The 16,789-nt window shown below is 38.5% G+C and overlaps 1 protein-coding gene across 4 annotated transcripts in view; it reads right to left on the bottom strand.

Annotated features, from left to right (window-relative positions):
- The window catches only part of CALCRL (calcitonin receptor like receptor), a 63,939-nt gene that overhangs the window by 36,942 nt on the left and 10,208 nt on the right, over positions 1-16,789 (bottom strand). The window contains exon 1 of one of the 4 annotated variants that reach the window (XM_069021923.1): positions 11,374-11,471. The exons of the other annotated variants lie outside the window; for them this stretch is intronic. The gene's annotated coding sequence lies outside the window, so the exon portion shown is untranslated. Of the gene's footprint in view, positions 1-11,373; positions 11,472-16,789 lie in introns of those variants that run through there. 4 annotated transcript variants of the gene reach the window in all.

The raw sequence follows: 16,789 nt of genomic DNA on the forward strand, positions 1-16,789 counted from the left end.
AACTCACGAAGTTCAGTTCCAAGTTCTGTAATCCATGGCACTGAAATTCCATAGCAATCACTCAAGCACAAAGCCACTTTGAATGGAGGCTGCTCTGCTCTGCTGAACAGTTATCTGTAAAAATCCACTATCAAACATCCTGGAAACGACTATTAACAGAAATGAAGATGATGGCAGACTAATGAATGATTAAATTCCAACAGCTGATGGATCAAGATGATTCAGGTCTGGTACTTCCCTTTTTAGTTGTTTATTTTTTTAAACGGTATTATATTCCAGTTAGAGTAATTTAAAAAATGGGTTGAAATATGTCCAATAAACTTTCCTGAAATTTTACTTCTTCCAAAACAACTGTTGTGATGTGGCAAGGATGTTCCAATTAACACACTGTTTTTAATAAAAGCGAATACCTCATGGCATTCATTCTTTTCCATGGATTTCATGCTATTAACAAGTTGGAGAGGTCCTGCATTGTTACTAGGTGTATAAGTATAGTTCCCTAGATACATTTATATATGACTGATATTCTTAGTCATAGGATTTAATTTTAGGTAGTCCTGCCAGGAGCAGAGACATGCACTCAATCAGCCTCATGGTCCCTTTCCACTTCAGAAATCCTATGATATATATGAAAAATATGGTATAGTCCTCCAAAGAAAATTTCTCCACCTTCAAGGAAGATTATTTCTGTTTCGAATTAAAGCCAGTATGAATTTATGAATTCATCAAACAGACCTTAAGACTGTATAACACCCCTTGTTCAGATGCTGAAGTGGGATTTTTTCCCAGCCACTGCTGTTTAAAAGCTGCAGAGTGTCCTGCTGCTCTGCGTGCCCCTTTCAGGCAGTGTTTTTTTATTTGAATGACTCCGTTTGATGCTGTTTACCAAGTAATGACCCAAAAGAGATCCAAAGGTTTCTTTGTGAAAATGTTTACGGCATGAAGTAATTTTCTCAACTGGCTGAGTTTTAAAAGTTTTTTGTTATTTCTTCATTGACACATGCTAATTTTACAAGAACAGTATTTCCACAGTTCAAAGACTTTTCTCGAGGTCAGAACAAGGCAATGGGAATGGGAAAATTGGTTAAGCAAAATGTACCAGGACTTTTGTTTTTTTGAGAGTTTACCACTCAGGCTTTTCCTCATTGGCCCCAGCCCAGTTTGGCAGCTGAGCATATCCTATGAAACTTACAGGTTTTACATCAGTTTCCTTTAGGTTCACATTTAGAAGTGTGAATATTTATACACAAAAATATTCTCATTCAGTTATAAATAAAACAATAAAGTTTCAAAATACGATTTTTTAAATGAAATTGTTAATTTTCAGGTGGACCATGGCATAGCAGCAGCTCAGAGCAGGATGGGGAGGGAGCAGGTGGCCAGGAAAGGGAACTGCTTTTGCCAGGATAAACAAAGTGCTGGTGTAGCCACTGCATCAGAACCGGTGTCCCAACTTTGGGTTCACCTTTGGTCAATGACTTGAACAGAACTGATGAACAAAGTGCAGAGAAAAACTCTTCTTGGAAATGTCAGAAGCACGGTAGTCTTCTGATTTTGTGTTGCATTTCTTTCTTTTACTTAAAAAGATCCCAAACAACAACAACCAAACAAAAACCCAAAACGCAGTACAGAGAACTAAAATATCCCCAAGGCAGCTTTCACTGGCAATGATTTTAGTCTGGCTAAAGATGAAATTTCAATTGCAAAGTTCATGCCAAATATTAACATCTTCTCTCATGAGACATTTCTGATGCATTCACTAGTCCAAAAAACTTCAGGTAAATTTAAGGCAGCTTTAGAAAAATTCAGCTTTGTATACTTATTTAAAACAAAACAAACCACCAGCTACTTCAAAGCCTTTACCAGGTCAACCTAAGTCACCACAGTTCAGAACATTTCCTCTTAAATTTAAAATTTCATATGCCAAAAGTCAAAAGTGCAAGCTCTGGAATATTTCACCCTTTGAATATTCGACAATACTTGTTATACTGTGCTAAATTATCAAAACTACTAATCCATCCTGTAGAAAAGCCAAGAACAAGCAGCAGCCAAAAGCAACCTTTTGAATTCTAGTGGACTGCAGCTTGTCTCCTTTGCTTTAATTAGCTACAGCTATTCCCCATCTTTTCCATGTTTTTCCATCTGTTGCATTACTAAAACGGCACTTTAACAGCAAATGATTTAAGTTGGGCTCACACAGGGTATGCTGACTGTAAAGGAGTCCGTGAGACTCAAGAAAGTTAAACCAGAGGTAGTTAATCTCAACAGTATGGAAGGAAATTACCTTCTATATATTTTTCAAGTCCATACCTGCATATTGGTATATGCACATGTCGAGGCCCACACAGACACGGGGCCTGTACTCAGAACAGGAGAGAAGGGCAAAGGCTTGGGAATGACTTCTCATGGAAGAAAATAAAGGATGCACTCAAAGGACAGACTAAGAACATAACAACATCAAAGATTTTCTCTTTACATTTATAACCAGAGCTTGCCTTTTTATGACATATAAAGGGAGACATCTCTCTCCTCACAGACTAGCTGCAGAAATCATCTTAAGGTAGCCATAAAGTAGGCAGAGTGATAGACGGTTTTCCTATCCTCTGCCCACATTTCCGTCAGATGATATATACCAAGATATTGCTAAAGCAAATGATATTTTGCATTAACATTATTTTCTGTCAATTTGAGTTAACATTTAGACAAACTAAGCAAAGTATTACCCATCATTAATAGTCTTCTAAATGGAAATTATGGTCAGCTTCATCCACACCCTGCCACACCCACAGGAATATCAACATAAGCAAAACTCTGACACAGGCTGAAACATCCAGGAAAAAGAAACGCTTTGCTAGAGATATTGTCAGTTTAAAAGTCAGTGACAGGATCAAAGCAATTAACTAACCAGCTTAACAAAATGAGATCCTTGAAACAGAGGCAAACTGCTACCCAGTGACTGCAGTAATGCCTTTCAGTATTTGCCTGAGGCATTCTTCATTCTGATCTGGACACAGAGGGCACAAAACAACTGGCAACCACATAAACATGAGTCTCAACTTGTTTTGTACATACAATCCTCCATAGGGCACTTAGGACTGTTTGGACAGGCAAGGCCATTTTCAACCATCTAGAACATATTTGAGTGTTGGTCTTCATGAACTATCATTGTCAATGTACACTTACTTTTAAAAGAGTAATTTCTTTTTTACATGAGCTCAGTCTTTTAGTCTGAATAAGAGTATCTAAGTAGAACTCTTTAGCACTAACTGAAATAACGCAGTTCTGTATCTTTTCTGAAATATCACTTAGGTAAAATTTCTTCCACCTGAAGTTGTATATAATCCTTATCTGAAAGTATGAAGCTAAGCCTTTTCTAATTTTCAAATTTATCCACCAATTGCTTCTTGAAGTCTTAATTCACATTTTGAAATACTAGAGAGTAAGAACTGCTGAAAACTGGACAGGCACCAGTCTAACTGGCCTTATACTTCAGTTGACACCCTATTACATTTTCATGCTCTTAACAGAGAAGTGACTCTGTGCCACTGAAAAAATTCTACTTGCAGAGCTTCTGCTGCTGGGAAAGACGTGAAAAGTTTGAAATAGCAAGAGTAGTTGGTGGGGGAGCTGACAATTTGGCTGGCACGCGGTCTGAAAGCCGCACACATATCTGAGGGTCAGCACGGCACTCGTTCCCATCCTCGGAGCAGGGCCCACAGGGCCAGCCCTGCCACACCAGCAGTGCCACAGCCGGCATTTCTGCACATTGGCATTGAGTATTTCAGTCTTCTCACAACACATTCTGTCTGCTGCACAGAGCTGTATAGTAACACTGCAGCAGAACGAAACCCAGCATTGCACATTATCACATAAACCCCTCTGCCCTTTGTGAGGCAGAGATTTTACAGACAGTGCCAGCTGCAATCTGTAGGAAGCAGTGTGAATGTTTCCATGAATTCAGTTGAAGATCATATGCTCAGGGTGTGGCCGTGGGAAACACCAGAGTATCTTACACACAGTCCCTAAAGCCCAATTAGTGTTCCTTTAATTACAAACAGACTTTTCCATATCCTTTTGCAATATTCCGCCCTCCCTTACCTGAATGAAAACCAAAATAAAATACTATGAACATTAAAAATATTACATAAATTGGACACAAAAATCTCTTCTTTAAAAACTGAAGTCTCACTTGGACAAGATACTTCATGAAGATGAAGTATTACATATCAAATGTAATAAAACATTACAAGCACTATAGCTACAGCAGAGAAACGTGTATTGAACACAGCTATTCTGGTCATGAATCACATATAAATTTTATCTGCACATTATTTATACATTCAAGCACATTATCTTCCCTCCAGGTGTAATATTAACAATAACATAAAGGCGGGAAATGTAATGGAAAAATCTCAGTTTAAAGCTTGTCAAAATTGCAAGCAGATGAAAATTTCCACTACCAGCATGGAAAATATTATATGGCTTTAATATAGGTGCCCATATTTTCTGCATACTCACATCCTGCATTTATTTTCCTTGAGAAAAATAAACCTCACAGAAGTCTCAGTCTGATTTCACACTCCAGAAAAAAGCCCTTGGCAGAATCAAAGCGCATGGAATTTGATGGGAAGCTTTTATAAGGATTTCTACCCAAATTAAGTTAAAAAATAATCATTTGAATGTGTATTTCTACAGACCAGATGCTGCCCTTGTTCGGTCAGTGTCTCAGCTACAAGTGCATTAGAATTTGGCTTTGATACACAGGGTGGACATCAAACTTGCAGGCATTACTTCCCTCAGACTGAGCTACTAAAACCCACTAAGAAATGTACTTTGCATGCATTTTTATTTTTTTTCCTGTACTCTTTAACTTAATAAGACATCTTAAAAGGCTCATCCCATTTCATGCACCTGCAGAGAGTCTGGACTTGCAGCCCTCAGCTGTTACCCTCTCAAAGCTGTACTTGTGCATCCTGTTCCACAGAGCATGTGAAAATTCAAATCCATCTTGCTGAGAAATTTTGTTCACAGCTGCTTGCTTGGCAGAGATTTGGCTGAGGTGGGGGAGGGAGGAGGGAGAGAATTTTCCAAGCAATAGGGAAAAACAGTACAGAACTTTCATCATCAATGGCCTTGACATTGCTGGAGCCAACGGAAACAACATCACCCAAGTGACTCCATGCGAGGGAACCATTCGGACACAAATAAAAAATCTCCTGCATTTATTTCTACCGTGGTAGCTTATGCCAGGCTTCCTTTGGTGAAATCCAGATTTCTCCTGCATAGGCTTCCTCCTGCTGTTGATGGAGCAGGATATTTGCTGAAACAAGCAGGTAATGAATGGGATATTCTGAATTAATCAGCATATATGCTGGAGAGAGGATTGTGTTCTCTTCTGAAGCTGTAAGAACAACTGTGTTTTTCCAAAGGAGCTATTAAGGTAACAGACACAGGATTTCTGTACTAAATCTTAACTGGATGCAAGTCTTGCTGGCAGGTGAATTCCGTAACAGGTACATGCCTTAGTGACTCTGAAAGTGATTCTACAAAAAACAAAAATGCCTGGCAATTGATACAGGCCTACACACAAAGAACAGGTAACATTTCATGAGGTAACTTCTCATTGCCATAACTCCTCCAGGATTCCAAAAGAAATAAAAATTTACAGGAATAAAGCCTGGTTGGTTTCCTCCCCAAACAGTAAATGTATTTCATTTTATCAAGAGAGTATTAGAAACCAAGTACTGCACAAGTCTACTTGATTACTGCTCAATGATGAGTATAGCGTACAGGGATCTCAAAATCATTTTTATTCTTGGTGTTTTCTTGTGGTATCCCAAGCCTTTACTGAATGTGCAGTGCTAAACACTTCCTGTACTGGTGGCATTTTACTGATGGCATTAGTTATTCTAGATAGCACATAAGTGTTTTATAGACTAGGAAGCAAAGTACTTTCAGCTTTGTCTAAACCAAGCATAGAACAGATTAGATACAGACCCTGATCAGAAGGGGCACTGACAACTTTACATGTATTTGGGTTTTCTACTCTAAAAGACATAATTTCCCAAATATTAATTCAATAAGATGTTGAGATATCAGAAAGCATCATTTGCAACCACAGGAACAAGTAAATCCACTCTCATGTCATTGCCACCAGACAACTTCCATCTTTGAAGTCATTATTGATCCTCAGGCTGCTTCATCACACCACTTTACAAAGCTCTGGAGAACAGAAAGAAACTTTTGATGAGTGTTTTTAAGGAACAGAGAACTTTAAATCTTAAGTGGCCATCACCCAGAGATCTGAACTCTGAACCTTACTTGGCTGGTGATCTCTGAGGGTCAGACATTACAAGAAATATGACCCTAAAGCATCTGTTGAAAATCAGACTACCAAACTGATGGGAAGTTCAGTCTAATCCAACGGTGGGACCCAAGTCAGCTACTGAAAATATATAATGCTACCAAATGTAGAATCATTACCCTGTGAAGAAAATGGTTTCAGTTCTAGCAAGAAAATCATAAAAAACAGCCCTTCGATGTAGTTTTTCCTTTAAGGTCATAGAGAAGCACCAAAAAAGAATATAAAGGGAAGACAGGAGCAAGAAAATTAAAAAAACTGATCCTGGATCAAAGAGTTGAGAGTCAGTTGATATATTCAGTAAGGGCTTTGTGAAAGAATTCTTAAGCTGTGTGTGGCTCTTACAGACATATCTATTGTGGGAGCTATTTTAACCAGCTTCATGTCTGACAGACAGTCTGTGGAATATAAATAAATTTCAGCTTCTAATACAGATATAATTTTCCTTCTCTGTAGGAGTGAATACCAATGAGAAAGTGCAGTGTTTAGGATCAGTCCACTTGGATTTACAGGTTTTGAGAAGCCTAAAAACTAACAGACAATTTTTGAAGGCCATAAGTAATAAAACCCTTAATGTGCCAGAGGAAAAAAAAAGGAATTTAAGAGATTTTCCCACCACTATGCTGCACGTTGTGTCACAACTGAGGTTTAAATATCCATTCAAAAATTAGCAATGGATTTACCATTCATTTCTGTTGGGATTGTCATCAGAAGTACTGGAAATAGAGAGTAAAATTCCTTGGGTCAAGTAAGAGAAAACCCAGACAAATTAAAAGTCAGGAAAATATAAACCAATATTTATCCTAATAAATTATCAGTCATTTATCATCTACACCAGTCTTTCACCTGGAGTTGCACTTACATGTCTCTGAGATGGTCTCAGGACAAAAATCCCTTCTCAGGCTGGGGCTTGGATATTAATGTCTCTCTCTAGGGACACCTGAGTTTAAATGAACATCTCCCACAAGGAATTCCAAGTGTTAAGAGTTACTTGAGTGAGACAATGTACCTGAATATTCTCTTTGCTCCTTAGAAACATGGGAGACTCTTCCCATGGAGAGAGGGAACCATTACCTAAAGTGACCTCCTGCCTCCAGCTCTATCCCCTTCTAATCTCTTGCTACCCATTTCAAGCACTCACCCCACAGACTGAATTGCATTTAGCAGCATTGTGGATGTCAGTTTTTTCAGCTACCTCAATAATGACTTATATGCTCTGCCCTAATAACCAAACTGACACAGCTTCACATCAGGTTCTACCTGCAATTCACAACTGGAAACTGCAGATTACCTACTTGGGGTAATGAAAATCAAGTGCTACATCCCAACTAAGTAACAGTCACCTAAAACAGACAGGCATTGATAAAGGTGACTGAAACATCTGATTCTAGTACTCTACTAAACAGTCACACTAGATTTTCCTGATTCCTTCAGTACTCCCATAAAGACGTAAGAGGAATGAGAAATCTCTTTTACACATAATCACAAAGGAATTACAGCTCTTAAGCAAGCCATCCTGACAGAGGACAAGAATGTTAAGAAAAGACAGGAACCATGAGAAAATTACTGGTCAGAGAATGTATTCGTAGACAAAAATGTGAAAAATACTACAATGTAGAATACAACTTACATTAAAATAGCATGCACAATATGTTAACACTAGATATCCATTTAACACCACAGCACATTCAAAATCCAGTACCTGATAATTACCATTACCGAGGATCAATTTAAAAATCTGCAGACATAAGAGTCAATCCATCATTTAGATTTTGAAGCATTCAAACTAAAAGTGATTTTGAACAACTCTACGGTCCTTTTAGTTGGGGAAATTTATTCACAGTGGTCAAAGCACACCAAAGAATTCTCAATTCTCTGCACTCCAAACAAAACAAAGGAACTGAATGGGTGTTAACTTCAGAAGCTAACTCGAGCTTTTTAAGTACCAGCACCATCAACTATTTTGCTCTCCAAAAAATACCCCAGGGACACCCACAACAGGTGCAGTGGAAATGGACCTGCCTAGTTAATCAAGATCATCCTTCTTTTTTTTAATTGAACTTTTACAATAGCAAAAGGTGAACAACACATATGAATACTGCAGAAAGCACAAACCCATTAGAAATAAATCTTATTTTGCTATTTCTCCAAAGGGGTAATCAGCCCCTAGTAGTGCCTGCATTTAGACCACGGTTGCACTCAGCTGTAAATGCACACATCTCGCATCCTGCCAATGCTGCTCCTCACCTGTGTGGGTCAGGAGATCGATCAAGACCAAAGGCTAAATTCCCCGGCTCTCACAGAGCTCCCAGTGCCCTCTGAGATGCCCTGAGGGTGTAAGAGACACCTGCCAAACTTGGCCCCGATGGATCTGCTGTATCCTGGATGGACTGAGCCAGGCCTAGTGGGCTTCCCAGTAAGCAGCAGGTGCCTGAGTGCCAGGTCATGTCATCCCATCCCACCCCAAACACGAACAAACCCTTCCCCTATTAGTGGCTTCCCAATAAAGAGCTGAGCTGAAGGAACAGGAATAATAGTAAAAAAAAAAAACAAACACCTAAAAAGCCCCTCCAAACCAACTCCCCCGCCCCAAAAAAAAGTTACAATTTGATGAAGAATAAAAAACCACACAGCATGTGTGCGTTCTGTTCAGTTTCACTGAAGTCCCTGAGTCATACCATGCCCAGAGCAGAATCAAACAACTCAGAAACAAAGGTCCTGTGAAAAGAGGGTCACACACACTGGGCCACCTCCAAAGACTGAAAATAAAGGGCACGTTGCTAAGTACGACTTTTAGAGAAACCCCAACAAGAGCCAGAAGAGCACTATGAAAATTTTGGGTGAGATCCCAACACAGAGCTGACACCTCACCTCAGCAGGGTTGTCAGCATCCGGAACATGGCAAACATGACTTGAGCAGTTTTGCAGTGACTGCAGTGTCCCAGTCACCAGGACAGATGAGCACTGTAGGCTGCCCTTAATCTGTCCTGTTTACACAGCCCTTTTAGCAGGAAATGGCTCCTCCCAGGGTTTAAGGGACCAAAAGATTCAAGTGATCTTGAAGTACAGAGAGGAGGTAGAGGAAAGGGTGGTATTCTTTCCCATCAAAGATCATTTTTACTTAAATATCACTCTCTGTTGAACTTAGACAACAGAGACTGATATTTCTCTCAGATTTCTGAGGCTTTAATTGACACTGATGAGCTTTGCCAAACAGCCCTAAAAATGGCAGCTCTGAAGGTATAATCCTACAAAAGCAGTACACAAGCACCCTTCTCTGCTTCCCAGAGGAGCTCAAAAGAAATGTATCTTTGTAGAGACAATATTTGACAAAGAGATTTATATATTCAAGGAGAAATGCTATTTTGCGCTGAAATTAAGACCAGGCTGTGAATCTAGATAGTCCCTTGAACAATTAGTAAGTTCTCTCAAATATTTGCACCACATCTGTAAGAGCTGAAAAGCCCAAACAGAACATGCACTAAAAATAAATAAATAAAGTGCATCCGCATTGCTCTGTTAGGTCTAAGTTTTGCTCAAGGTCTCTTCCATGGACCTTTGGTGACTGTTCAGCTGGAAATTAAGGGCCCAAGAGATTTTTGTGAAAGCAGTAAGGGATATCCTGAGTTCCAGCCAGCAGCCTAACAATGCAGCTTCCAACAGCCAAAACTGTGCGGACTGCGTTAGGAACATCACTTGCTACCGCCCTGTGTGCTTACGGGGCCTCCTTATAATTCCATTTTAGCTATTAAAAATGTTCTACTTATGAAAGATACTACACTTTAAGCAATAGGTTCCTACTCTATAAAAGTCAAACTATCACTTTTAATTGCTTTTTATTTCTCAATATGTTCAGGTAGTGAGCTTTGAAAGGTACACTGTGTAATTATAATACATTTATTGCAAAAAACAATTCTCACAATTTAGGCTGCGGAAAGTCTATTTCTAACTTCACTTTCATTTGTATTTCACCTCTGACCAGTGTAACTCAAAATTTTTTTTATGAAAACCTGTTCTAGGCTTCAAGGCAAAAAAAAAAAAAAATCCAAACCCAAACCAAAATTCAAACAAGACAAAACCCCCACTCAGTTTGTATTCAATTCTCATTGAAAACCTATGTATCTCCCACTGTTTTCTACTGTAAAATAGTAGATTTTAGTAGACAGATGCATTTCAGTCAGCAACATCCTCTCTCCTGCAGGACTGTGACATAGGTGGAGATGATCACTCTGCAATTGGATTAGTTTCTTGGCAAAAGCAGTTATGATGTACTTGCTGCTACATCCTAAGCTTTGTTAGCATTCCTTGTCCTAGCTGGATCTATGCCCCAGAGGGATAACTGAGGAATTATTGCAGAAAGCCAGCATTTGAGCTGTGGATTTCAGAATTAGCTGCACTTATGTCCAAGGGATGAAATGCTTCAATAACTTTTGCATTATTGCACATTACTTCTTACTTGTACTAAAGCGCATAAAAATAAGAAAGCAGAACTGTCTGAATTATACAACTCTACAATTTCTGAAGGCAAATCTTTACAATCCTAAGACAATTTATGTCCCATGCAACAGTTAAAGAGGTATGAACTGTTTAAAACTGTGAAAATCTCTAAAGTTCTCATTTTTTGTTACAACTGGCAGTTAATTTGAATTGGGGTCTTATAATTTAACTGCAGAGACAGACTTGTTGAGACAACTACAAATGTGAGTCTTCACACATTTATCACTCTCCCCATGTTTCTTCTTACAGCTTGATGGTACCTTGGGAAATGACTGCTCCATGTCATTTCTGCAGGGTTACTCCCCTTAAGTGCCTCGTGTCTTGCCAGCTCTCCCTGCCCAGGAGAAACCTGAGTGCGATCATTGCTCTTCCCTGAGAAGCTTCTTCATTACAGAAACTGTGATTATATTTCATTTATTCTTTCCATACCTCATTGGCCCTTACACTATCACAAGCCAAAACACAGCCATTGAAATGTAACTAAATTATTAACATGCAGAATGCTTGATGCTCACCTTATTAATCTAATTTCTTGTTGAGGTAGGAAGGAGCAAGGTTCAAGTAAGTGGTGAGTATTGATCCTGCCCTCAATAATCCAGATGTTCAAATGGTCTTTGTGCACAGTTCATCACCATTCCTGGAGAAGCAAAGTTGTACTCTTAGCAAATGCTTAGAGGGCAAATGTGAATTTTGTCTGACAAATACCATGTATGAGCTACGAGCATTAATAAAGTAAAAAAGAAAGTTAGGGAGTTGTTGTTGATCAAGGCTTTAAACAAAACACAAGTGTGCCTTCCTTTCTGTGCTAATTCTAGGAGAAGAAGGAAGTCAACACAATTAATGGCTGATAATTATAAAAATACTGTGTTACTTTATATAGTGCAGAATATAGCTTTCACAAACACTAAAGATTTCTCATTCAACTCCTTTCAGTCAAGTCTGGATAATATTACACTGTTTTTGTTAGCTAAATGTGTAGTTAGATAAAGATATGTGAGTCTCAGAGTACTAAATAATTCCCAAGACTATCAAGGAGAAATTATTTTTTCTGTAGCCAAGTAATTGAAAAAATAAATTCAGTTTCTTAAGGTGATATATACTTGTTTTTTTTTCATTTCAGGAAGCACCATGCACAGGGTATATACAGAAATCAAACAGATGATACTAAAGCTTAGTGACCTATATCTGATCCAAGATAGGAAATCTTATGTTCTGAGTATAAAGGTTCCAATTCAATTACACCTGTGAAACGGCATTAAGTATTCTAAAATAAATGAAAAGCATGAATTGCATTACAAAAATATAATATCCTGACACCTGAAATATTCTGATCCCTGAAAAAAACATGTCACTGCTAAGAAATCAAGAACATCTGTTTCCACAACATTAATTGGTCTTATGAGCAATTTGTTGTGGAGACAAAAAAAACTTAGGAAAAAAAAAATCATCAGGATGGGAGAGAAGGTGACAGTGGGGAAAAGAGCTCAATCCCAGTATCTGGAAACAAACTCGCACATTTTCTTCAGTTCATTTGAGATCTGGCACATTTGTCAGTTTTACAACATTCTCAAGCTACAGCTGCAAGGTACAAATATGTACAGGACACGGTGTGAACATACAGTATGATCATATATAAACCCCTTGGAACCACCAAAGCCTGAAAATTTCTGGTCTTTATAAAAGTTACCTAATAAACACTTAAAATTTGTAAAAGCTAAGCTACTTACTCAGGTGCAATGCTCAGGAGCCAACTCACAAATTAGGAGCAAAGGAAAACAAAATCCAGTTTATCAGCAAATACAAGTACGTAGCAAACCATCTTTGACTTGAGAACAGATTACTAGTAGCAAGTCTTCTCTGACCTGACTTATTTTTGGAAACACATGGTTTCCATGTCTTGTTTCTACTGTTGCAAATCTGCACATTAGGACATAAAAATTCTGTACAAATTTATAGTAGGTGGGGTGAGACAGTGCTGAGGCTGATGCCCAAAGACTGGGAGTTGATGAACAAATTCAGTTCCTCAAATAAGAAGCTGCATAGTTGGATAAGCCATGTAGCCTTCCGTATATTTAATTTTCTTCCAAGCCCCTCCACGTTATGAACAGTGCACAAAGGCACAATAATTTATCTAATAAGAGCAATCTGGAAACTAAGCTTACTAATATTTGCTGAATTAAGGCTGATAAAAAGATGCTAGTACAGGTCTCAGTGCAAAAACACTTAACAGTCTACCAAGAGCTGGATTTTCCCCCTCAGAGTGAATATATTTTTGTGTCTCTCACCTAATGTAGGAATCTTACTAACATTTCTTCATGAGCAGCTGTGACAGTTATGTAGGTGTTAGAAAAGTACATTTTTTCCCCAGCAAAACACCTGTAAGTAAATAATGGTAAATTCTGAAAGGGCACCCTAAACCATTCTGTAGCCACAAGTTATGCTGACCAATGGTTTTAGCACTCACATTCATCACATAAAGCTTTTTCTCCTAAAAGGCTAACTAATTTAAATTTACCAGATTATCAAACTTTATTTAAGGAGAGTATGGATGCTAATAAGTAAATAAAATTTAAACCACACATATCTTATTAGTTTACCTATAATTGGACACAGGAACCATAAATAGGAGTCACCACTGAAAAACAGGTATTTGTCCGTACAGGTAATGGGTGGTAAAAGTGTTTTTCTTTGAATGATTATGTTTACTAATTTACATCAGTGGAAGATGAGAAACATTTCCAGTGAGCTCAGTCCTACTTCCCTGAGAAAAAAAACAAAAACAAGGAGCAGCACCAGCTGCTTGGCAGGACTGTGCTGGAATGATAACATGGTCTCAGAGCACTCTTGCTCAGGCCATGGAATTAATTACTGATGAGCACGAGCACACCACAGCACTGACAATTGCTTCACCTTGCCCAGCAAACAAGCTGTTTTGCTCATGGTGCTCACTGCACTCATGCAGAGCTTCTCCAGAATTAGTTTTGCATGCATTGCACATCTTGAGCAATACTGGAACAAAGGAGTGGACCATGTCAAAAAAGATTTGGGGACAAGGACAATTTGATATACCAATAGCATAAAACTCGGTATTAAATCTACATGAAACTAAGCTAATAAACCCCATTTTATTTAATAACATCCACTCACTAATTTGAGTTAATCTTCATTAGCGATCCAGTTCTAATTAGAAAATTAGTATGAACTGGTCCTACAGTTCATTCAGCAAAACTCTCATCACCCTCCAATTTAAGAGACTCTTGTTCATAAAAAGATGACACATTCCTAAGAGAATGGAAAATGATTAATCTGAATTAAAGAAAAAAGATTAACAAAGAAAGGGGACAAAGAAAGAAGCTAAAATTACACAAAAGTCTTTTTATATCAAGTGACAAAGGAAGAATAGCAACCAAAAAAAAAAAAAATTCAACCCGAAAGCCAAGGAAGAAAACCAACAAAACCATATACCCAACAAAGCCATGCCACATCAAAGAAACTCAACCACGAGCTCTGCTGTAATTGTGTGATTGTGTAGGTTTCTACACTTCCTTGGATAATGTTCCAGATTTGTTGGAAATCTGGACAGGACTCTCATGAGAACAGGCTTTCTGATGACATTTTAGATACTCCCAGGTTTTAAGTCTGCCAGGAAAAATGCAAGAGCAGCCTTTTTCCATAGCAGTTTTGTACTTGGATTCCAACTCCAGCAAAAGAGTAGGAACTGCAGAGATGTATGAACTTAGAGAGGGATCAGTCACAAAACTTTCCACATTCCTGACCAGTGCTCAATATGGTACACCCTGAATTTTGGGGAAGATGCAAGAGAACTCTGATTTCATTTGACTCACTTCAGCCTTTTCTAGTTTTGACAAAAGTATTAATTGGTGGTATTTAAAACAAACACCTCACAAGAGTCGCAGCTTTATTCAGTTTGTTACCAAATAGTTTTCTAAGGAAGATCAATGATTTCTGTCTGTCTTGAGTACTGTGTTGTGAGTTGAACAGGAAGGATTCCTGCAGCTTACAGATACGGCTGGTAAATAAAACAGGATGTTATAAAGGTTACCTTCCTTACACAAAACAAGGAAAATACTGAAGCTGTTGGACTGCGAAAAGGCATCTTCCATCAGCAACAACAATAACATGCTTGCTACATTTTGGAAGGGGAAAAAAAAGCCAATGCAACAACTGATTTTCTATTACTCCTTTCTGCTGACAACAAAACTAGAGGCAGTTTCATTCCTGAAAACGACGACATAACTACAACTTCCACATGTATATCTTGCACTTCTTTGCAAGAGATGCAACTTAGAAACAGGTGTTCTGAAAACCACGCTCTCGTACAGTCAAGACAAAGTTAAAAGGTCTTCTGGGGGAAGGAGGTTCCTGGGGCTCAACCACCTTTTCTATTATTGACATAGATTTGCTTCCATACTTTTTTTTTATTACAACATATACTGTCCAGTTTTATGGGGAGAGAACAGTAAGTTCTTCCAGAGGGTTGCAGGAAAGTGAAAATCCTTTTTCTAGACATTTGTGGACACAGACAGCTTTAAAAATGCAGCAGTCCAAGACTTTTGGAGCACAGGAGAAGGAATGAAGGCACATTTGGTTACTATACAGAGATTCTGTTAGATTAAAAGAGTCAACAGGATCTGATGGAACACAAAGGAGAATGGAAAGAATTACTTCCATTTCTTTGGGTTTTTACGTTTTTAGCTAGGAAAAAAGGTCTAGATACTGGCAAATTCCCAGGAGCAGCACTGGTTTGCCTTTGAAAGCTTAGGTTCTGCAAAGTGAGGCAGGAAAGGCAGTTGAATCTCTTCAAACAGAGAAGTTGCTCGATAACTTGGTGACCTTCCTGTTAAGCCCAAAGGGCCCCAAACACACAGAATCCATAAGACCCATGACATCATCAAACACTGGAAGTTGTTAACCAAATGCCCAGTGTCAGGAAACAACTATCTGTCTGTGACAAACTGAGTTCTTCCCTCTCTATAGGACTGGAACTAATTTATTTTCTATCAAAGTATGCTTACAATCTTTCTCTCTCTCGTCAAAAGATGTGATTTCAGCAATCACTTGCACGTTACCCATCTGGAAAGCCAAAAGAAATTGGTTTTAACCTGCTTTACTGGAATGACACTCACCCAAGAAACTAGTGCCCTTTGAAATGGTCATCCTCTAGGAAAACATAGTTGATGTGAAAAATCATCACATGTAATCCTTTCGTCATGTTCAACGCTCTGAGTATTTAAGTGTTTGCTTAAAAACATTACAAATGGATTCTGGAAATCCACATATATTTCTTGGAGCTTTTTAAGTTCAATAAAACTGCTTGCATTCATCCACATAAGATCATGTGGTATTTTAGGAGGAACACCTTAACTATTGTGCTGCAGTTTATTGAGACAGAAGTATTGTTGATTGGCATTAATTAGCTGCTTTATTTTTACACTAAGCAGTGCACACGGTTCTTCCTATACCAAGTCATACATTAATGTTTTTTTTAAACAGGTACAAATAACATTAGGTGTGGTAAATAACCACTGAGCACCCTCTGTGTCTCACCTTTCAAAAGTAGGCGTGCCATGGACCCAGGACAAAAGACATTTCTGCAACACAAACTTACTGTTCAATACTTTCCTGCTCATCCCTAGCTTTCCCCCCCCCTTATTTATAACTTTTAAATTGTTCTGGATTTGCAAACCTTTGGCCTTGCTTCGTGCTCTGAGCATCATCCATACAGTCTCACTAAGTATGTGGACTTTATAAGTTGCTCCTTGTAACTTCAAGGGTTTTGTAGAACTGAAGACTCAAAAGCCAAATGGAATCAGAGAGCTGAGGAAAAACAATCGGTCTCTAATGAGCCATTTGTCAAACTGGACAAAAGCTGTAGAGCTTGCAAAAAGCTTCCAAGGAGTAGCATTAATT

Source organism: Aphelocoma coerulescens, chromosome 7 (genome assembly GCF_041296385.1).
Source record: "Aphelocoma coerulescens isolate FSJ_1873_10779 chromosome 7, UR_Acoe_1.0, whole genome shotgun sequence".
Lineage (NCBI taxonomy): Eukaryota > Metazoa > Chordata > Aves > Passeriformes > Corvidae > Aphelocoma > Aphelocoma coerulescens.